Raw genomic sequence first — 9,211 nt, forward strand, 5'->3', positions numbered from 1 at the left:
CTCAGTGTATTGTTTTGGCGGGCAAATATGCTCGTGGAATAGCCATTCGGCTTTGCGATACGAACCAGAGAACACGTAAATTTTCTTTGAAAATGATTATCTGCATGAATATATTTTTGTTGTTGTTTTAAACTATATGAGCGTTTATTCGTGTATGAATTATAAAATATATATCAAAATGTGAATTGTTCAAATTTGTTTATTGTCATATGTTATAAATGTGTCATCTGGTCGTACGCATAGATACCAAAATACAAGCTGTTTTTTCAATTTATATCGTTGTGTTTGTTGTTTATTTAGGAGACGTCTAAGGAATAAGGAACTTTTTTTCCGATGTAGGTTCTTATCTGCATGCGGCATATGTACTTGCTGCTGTTTTATTCGATTGTTAGGTATTTTAAGCAATGTTTTGTAAAATATTAATATTACTTGCTTTGTTTTTTGTGTGATTTCAATTATTTTTAATAAAGTTATTTTATAATAATGTTCCGTTGATTTTTTAATCAGCAGCCAATACACACGAAATACGTTGAAAAAACATGTTTCGAACAGTTAAGCACAACCGATCAACGTGGTCTGTGAAGCTTGACAATTGCCATTAGTTATTCACTCATACCCCATATCAAACACTATACCATTTGGAGGTAGCCATTCCAAAGTTCAGACTTATTGGAAAATCTTTTTAAATTAAATCATGCACAACTGATCGTTTTTATTGTGACTGAATCATATAGTACAGTGGACAAAGATAACATTCATTTAATCCTCGGGCAACTGAAAATCATACAGTGCCATTTTGAATGTGTAAAGTGTGAGTGTAAAGGGACTATATAATAAAAAAAAACACTAGGCAATGTATTACACATGTTAAATTCAAATATTAATAATGATATATAAAAGTTGTTAAAAATTACACATGTAATGAAAAGAAGTTCGTTATGTGATAATTATAAACAATCCACGTCAGTGTTGTTTGTTGGCCTATCCATTTTAATATTTTTAAATTATAGATTGTCCAAAACCATTGTTTACCATTTCCTTTTTAATCAACCCCAACAGTCATGTCTATTTTCTTTTGTGTCCCTCTTTACGGAACACTTTACGGTCTTTTTAGCTTTCGCCTCGCAATTTTGGGATTTGGGTTCGAGTGGCTTGTACGCACCAATATTGGCAACGCTGAAATACAAGTCAAGGAACATTTCTCGACTTGTTTGGCTGTGGGGACATTAAATATGCATTAAGTTTTAACAAACTTTAACATGAATAATCAGTGTTCTGCTGTTTCAAATTTTCTGCTTCAGCTGAATAATGCTACATAAATTGTGAAATCGATTCATGCTCAGGGTTTAACTTTGTCAGACGGTGCGCTTTTGTGTTCATCAAATATCTAATCATGTAGTATATTTAACTTTTTAATAGTATGCAAGTGTCTTTCCCTAGCTCTTTTCTTTGTGTTTAATTTAAAGTCAAATCCGCTTGAACCGGTAGGTAAAATTATATTGAACAATTACATATAGATCATTTTGTGGTCGTCTGACAATATTGTCTAAATGGTACAGATCGGCTAGATTATATCGACACTATCAAATTCTGTATCAACGTCGTCAGTTCTATTCCCAGAATCAGTTAGTATCATTATGTAATGCGTTTGCGTGTTTTTGTTGTTTTATATATCTAGTTTCTTATTCCTAAGCTTCATAAGATCTTACCCACTACTCATATATATATATATATATATATATATATATATATATATATATATATATATATATATATATATATATATATATATATATATATATATATATATATATAACATGATCCCAATAATAAAGGTAGAGTACTTCATATATGTGTTGTTGCTTTATAAGAACATACTTTCTAAGTGTTTCTCGCTGTGTAGCATAACCGACAGCTGAAGATAGAGCTTAGATGTTGCATCGAAAAAGTGATCTTATTATAAATGAACAGTATCTAGCAAAATGTTTACTACAATAGTGTACGCATTAGGTCACGAATAACTATACTCGAAATTTACTAATTTATCAAGATAATAACATAACAACCTGTATTTGAGTAAAAAGTAACATTTCAGTGACTCATGACGTTTCACGCGCATTATGCGTGACAATAATTAACTGTATTTTTGCGAACTGTTTTGATACATGTAACCGCATTCAAGACTTTCTCTGGCAGCGCCATCTTTTGCGTAATGCTTTCTTTAAAGTATGCTTATTTTCCTTTACACAAATCCGTCAATAGTATTTTAGTCCCCACCAAATTGAACACTTTGTTATCGGTTTGTCGACTGAGCCAAAATGACGTGTGTTGTGTTTTTCAATGTTTTCGAGCGAGTGAATACTTCGTAAATATATTACTATGTAAGCATGTGTATTGTTATGTCTAAGTAAACCAAATACAATTTATCAACAAAATACTCGATATTTTGTTTGGCATAAAGTTCTTAAAATGACTCGCCTCAAAATAGGATAGAAGTTTTTTGTTTACAAAAATGATGTATTTATTTGGACAAAAATCGGCGAGATTGCATACGATACTCAGGATTTCAATTCTGTATTCTGTTTGATTTTTTTTCTACCAGTGACAAGTTTGTTTGTCTTGATGTCTTTTAATAAATACATGTTTACGTATGCATACATTAATGTTTTACACGTGTATTTGATAATACTACAGTGTTTTATTTTATGATTCTGATTATAATTTGAGATGATTGCGTCTATTTGTGACCTTTGCAAGTAAGAAGTATAAGTACATCAGTTGAATATAGACGTGTAAATCGCCGGTGGGATTTGAAGATCGTACTCAGTGTTTTATTAAGTCGTTTGAAAATTGTGTGCAAAACCTGTAAAACTGGATCTTATGACATGCCTATCGCGTCGACCATAACATGCGGCAGTGAACATAGACCAATGTCTATTGTTAAGAGCACGGATTTTATGTTATATTATTCCTTCACTCGATTGTTTGTACTGACGCCGCTATCCGGTCAGTGGCATTGCAGTTCTTTCTGCAAACAAAAGCGCATACGTTGTCACATTTTGTTTCGTCATTCATCAAATTAAGTCTTATTCGTATTCCACAGTTATGGGATCGAACGGAGATATTCTGCAAATTGCTATGAAAAAACAAAGAATCTACTGCTATGAACTTGAACTTTGTTTCTGACATAAAATAGGAATTACGATCCTCTAGAAACGTTTAGAAGAAAGACATTTTTGATTTGCTTTTAAATGTCGCGATTAGTCTTTACACCACCGGTATTTTTATACGCTCGTTATTAAGGACGGAACGTATTATGGGAACGTCTGCAGCGAGCGGGCGTTTTAGTTCGGACGGGCGAGCGTTTTAGTTCGGGCGGGCGAGCATTTTAGTTCGGGCGGGCGAGCGTTTTAGTTCGGGCGGTCGAGCATTTAAGTTCGGATGGGCGAGCGTTTCAGTTCGTGCGGGCGAGCATTTTAGTTCGGATGGGAGAGCGTTTTATTTTGCGAGGGCGGTTTCGTTCGGGTCGGTGGGCGAGAGTTCGAGGTCAATATGCCGGTCAAAATATTCATATCAGGAATTAACACAACATATCGTCACTTTATTCGCGCAATGAAATGCCGCATTCCTTTTATACAGAAGAGATGTTATGTTTTGTTGTAACGTGTATCTCAAAAAGTCTCAAATACTCTGTGAAGATTGCGACAGGTGAGTCTTACAGTTATAACGGACAGAAAAGCAATGAAGTTTCCATGTAATCAAAGGGGTACACTCCGTATGACCTGTTAGATTGCAAATTATTATTATTTGTTCTACCAAAGTATCAAATTAGGGTGAAAATGCTTGATTAAATGATTATTCCTGAACCGAACGTGCCGTATAACTGGTTCACTTAATGTGATACAAAGTTTATACACCGTGAAAGCAAGTTCGGAAGGCCGGCGAAAGCTCTCTGGTCGATTTTGATATGCGGGGTCAATATAACCTACAAACTCTAGTTGCCTCGGTGAATAATTTCTAATTAAAATGATATCACCAACTCATACTTTTCCTATGGTAGAAATATTTCCAAAACTATGTGTTCGTACTTATTTCAGTATCTGACAACAACTCATTTAGGGCTTGAACTGTTTTATGGATGTCGAATTGTCCCATGTCATACACGATACACATCTTAAGAACAACAATTGCAAATAAACGACATTCACATGTAATGTTAATTTCCATGTTTATGTAACTGCTGCATGATTTTAAGGATTATATTCCATTTTTGTTACGTTAATGCGATTATCAACGCAATAATTAAACTGGCAATACTTGAGCGCTAGCGCTTCATGGGTTAATCGCCAAACAAAAAATGTCATTAATGCCTTATATGTGCTTTTTTTGTCGTTCTGGTAGATGTATCTATTGATCTTTCGTTCGTGTATGCTTGTGGGCGACAAGAAACATATGGCATAAACCATACACCATATTTAATGGAGTACGTATCATTCACGCATTTAATAAATATACATTGGATTGATCTGCTGTTTCATCTTCATGGGATTAAATTATCGTACAAATTAATGCAACAATACCCATGACGCATCAGCATCAACGATAAAAAGCGTAATTAAATATATAATACCATTGGCATTAAAACAGAACGTGATGGTCATACGCCGGTAATTAAGAATTGCATGCATATGATTATGAATACATTACCTCTCTTTATCAAAATAATTATGCAATGTTAATATTAAAAAAGTTGAACAGAACATATACTTTCAAAGAAATCGTTCTATGTATTCAACACTTGACAATTACCAAATACTATGTGGATAATGTAGAGTCGAATAAGCCTTCCATAGTAGCATACGGTGGGAGTCGATGTTAAGCGAACATTTGATAAACCGGTGCGCTGTAACAACTTGAGTTTGTTTACATCCGTGTTTTAAACTAACCATTAAATTACACGTTAAACACGTATATTTATAGATATTTGTAATCTGAGCGAAAACTACGATACAGTCGGTGAATGGGAAAGATGTGTAATGATTAAACGGTTTTAACAATAAAATAATGTGATTTCAGAGCAAATATATATGTCGGCTTGCATCTTGTTTGAAGGTATGTTTGCATGTTGATAGCATTAATTCAAAACATCATTTACATTACTATGTTTCTGTTAGATCGCAACTGCTTTGTATACAAAGTATCTTATCTCTCGTGTGCCAAATTCAGTTTTGGTATATTCATGATTCCTAACTTATGTATTCATTGTGAAACCGATGCTTTAATTCGTTTTTTTTCACAGCATGTTACCCAAATACAATTAAGGTAATTCAGCACATATGGACAACTTACACTATGTTGAGAAATATACACTTAGAGACTTTCCTAACGCAAAACTTTTAAAACTCGAATACATCAGTAATGCGTGAACATTTTGATTTAAAATTGCACATGTAATTATTTTACTATATTCTGTGCAAGTTTCCGATACAATCATTCATCCATGACATTCAGAGGCTTTTGCATGTGTGGTAGGTGTAGTTTAATAGTTTTGCACGTGAAAATAGTGAAACGCTATACGATTCTCATTTTATTTCAATTTCTTCATTTAAGGTGGGTTGACGCACCAGGAAAACATAAAATTAATGCAAAAAACAAAATCTTACGTATACACATTCAGGAGCGCAACCGCGCAATAAGCATGTTGCAGGCTACCCTTCCCATCAGCTTAAGCGTCCGATCGTCATGTACGAATGATTTTATCGTTTGCTTGCACATACTGTAGTCAAATGATCATATGTACAATTTTAAATAAAAATATTTACTGATAACTGAGCTATTTAAGTTTGAAAAAATTGTTGCGTTAGAAAAGTCACCAAGTGTAGAACAAAGCTATATAATCCAAATTTAATTTCAATTTAATCATTCAAGGTGGAGTTTGGAACCTGAAAATTATAAAAGTAATTAACAAATCAATATTGCTCGTTAGAATAATCAGGAGGGCAATGTTGCAAGCCGTTCGGTCATTTAGGCGTGTAAATCAATGCGTGTTACCTTCTACATTATTATTTACGTTGTACGATTTTGGGAATTTTACTTTTGCAGTGATTTTGTTAATTTGATATGTTTGATATTTTTAGGTTGATCAATTTCAAATAAATGTATATAAACTATTAGATATGTGCTGAATTAATCTAGTATGCGTCCAATTTTGAACAAAATCCGATCTAAAATAAGATAGCTATATTGATTTGAATACGTGTTTCGTAAGAAAAGTCTTCAATTGTAGATGTGCAAAAGAGTTTGTAACACGTTGGTTATGTGCAATCGTTAACATGCCGGAGGCGGTTTTCGGTTTTGATTGAAATTGTTCACTGTCATTACTTATCAAGATGAATGTTCCGCTTCAGTCACCAACTTTACTGAAACATGGTGCATGTATTTTGCAATCAACCATTAAGGCTGTTGAAAACTTTCACTTATATTTGTTGACTACTTTAAACACGGAGTAGAACGAAAAGGATCCAATGAATGTCGTGAACATTTTTAGTTATAAGACATTTACGGTGTTATAAAGGTGACGATTGTTTGTCGATGTTTTTAGAAAATATATAAAGTTTCCATTAATTTAAGTGAATAATTGTTTAACATATGTACTCCGGTATTCCATCTATGAATATTGTAATTGAACTTTTTTCGGTGCATACAGTAAGACACAAGTTGTGAAAGCAATTCAACACAAATATTCAAGCGAGAGTTTGACAGCATAAATTTGAAATACACGGATTATCTTCGAGTTTTCTTTGTATATCCCTTACATATCATTTCAATATCGCGACATGGGATTCATATTATATAAATATAATTAATAAAATTGTGAAAAATCTAATTATTAATGCATTTATTTTAATATGATTTTAACACGACCATTTGTTCAAAGTTTGAGGATAGTTTATACCGTATTGCTTGATGTGTTTTGTTTTTTGAACTCTCGTCACTGTCGATTTCAATATTTGAAATATATAGACCTTTGGCTAAATATGACCATGCTCACCCCGATGGGGGAATTTTAAAGGTGATGTTTTTCTTAAAGGGGCCTTCTCACAAATTTCGGAGTGTATTGAAGTTTTGTCTGTAAATGCTTAATATTGATCAATGTAAACATTGGTTAAAAGCTCCAGTAAATCAAAGCGCTGAAGACACTGAAGTTGTTCGCTATTGCATAATCTAAGATATAGCTTTTTATATCGCAAGTTGAAATGAACACAACCCATTTCAAAATATCATGCTAAGGTAAGAGGAATTTATTTATTTATTTTTTAATTAGTTTTGGGTAATTAGTAAAGACATGAGTGATAATTAAGAGAAAATATGATGTGCTTCCACAGGTAATGTTTATATTCTGCAGGGTTTGTACTTTTTTATTCTTTTTCACGGCTTTTATTTCAGAAAATTGTCAGTTTAGATTACAGAAAACAAATAATTAATATGCAAAAAAATCAAGGGATGCTGTTTCTTTTTTCGAAAGTGTAATAGTAGCCAGATAGTACTTGTGCCCGTATAAAATGGGAACAATTCTCTAAGTTATTTCTTTCACACACTTATCATGGTAAAGCCAATTAACCAAAAATATAAAAAAATAATAAAATACTTGAAACCTTGACGATAGAAGATGTTAAGGAAATATCTATTGTTCATTTTGAAAGTGCAGTTAAGGACGAAATACGTTTACTGCAAGATAAAGGTTTTCAAAACCTTAAAAAATGTAGTGAAAACAAGGTTGACATGCATATCCTCACAACATAGACTAAAAAACATGTGTCGAGTAATCTGCCAAAAAATATTGAAAAACAGTGGAGCATTACTTTATTGTGACAAAAGTATTATCAAAGTTAAAAGTTGCAAGCAAAAAATAATTTAATGCATTTTAAAATGCGCCTAAGAATCAAGAAAATTAGCAGTTATTTAAAAGTCTGAATTTGAAAGTCTGATAAACGGATTCTTTGTAAAGTTCAGGATCAAGACCTTTTTGACAGTGAAGTAATTTGCCTTAATGCCTGCAAACTAAAATATACAAGATCTGGTACGCCATGAAAGTCACAAAGGTTCAGAAACAAGCAAATACGATTGCTACATTCTTGTACACTACCATTCTGTATACATGTATATAATTAAAACTATAAAACCTATTAAATCTAAGGTAGTGTATGGGGCTGATGAAGCTGGTAGGAAAAGCCTTTGAACTTGCTGCATCTGACGAAAGACGACGTTTTTAAAGTGCAATGATACAGCGCAGAAACATTCTTTAATCTCGCCAGAATTTATATTCTATGTCATGGTCACCCTCAGCAAAATGGATACTTTTAGGAGCACGTCGACTTCCAAGATAAAAGATCGAACAGTCACACCAAAGGAGCTATATATAAGACTTTGCTATGCCAAGCCGAAAGTTGAGCCAATTTTTGTAGTTCTGGCAAAAAGACCCCAGTTTGACTTCAAAATAGTGATTTTGAGCAAAGTCATTTGGTTTTACTGCATGGTAAAGGGCAGTTCTATTGACAATCAGAATACCCGATCAATTTCCAGTTTGCTATCATAAACTGCTTCGCCAACAAAAAAACTGTGTAAGGCCCGCAAAATTGATTCTGTACAAAACCATAATTGTAAGATAACTAGATACAGATGCCTTGGTGCTTCTAATAAGATATTGGACACAAATTGGACGTTCATTCTTTTTAGACGATGGTACTGGAAACAGACTCATTGAAATAGAAACGATTGTTAAAGTAAATTTAAAGGACTTTTGTTCAGTGTTACTTGCAGTCCACTGCTTTACTGGTTGTATTACTGTGAGTGCACTTGTGAGAAGGGGGATAGTAGGTACAGTAAACATACAGATACGTTCCTTTGCCGGGTAGGATGAAATACAGGATTGTTACGATGACTTGTTAGCTGAAATAGAGAATTTGATGTGTTATATATACAACGAAAAGCCCGAGTACTAAGATGTAAATAAGTTCCAGTGGATACATAATGTAACAGAAGTGAGAACAAAGGTTATACTCTTAAGTCTTGCAAAACCATTTAAGCTTGCTTCCTCAATGCATATTACCAACACATAATTGATAACGCGCCTATGAAAGATATCACTGCATGCCTGATGTTCAAATAAGTGACTGGAAACTTGGTTCAGATGGAATATTGGTGGATCAAT

The sequence above is a fragment of the Dreissena polymorpha genome, chromosome 3 (assembly GCF_020536995.1).
Source record: "Dreissena polymorpha isolate Duluth1 chromosome 3, UMN_Dpol_1.0, whole genome shotgun sequence".
Classification (NCBI taxonomy): Eukaryota; Metazoa; Mollusca; class Bivalvia; order Myida; family Dreissenidae; genus Dreissena; species Dreissena polymorpha.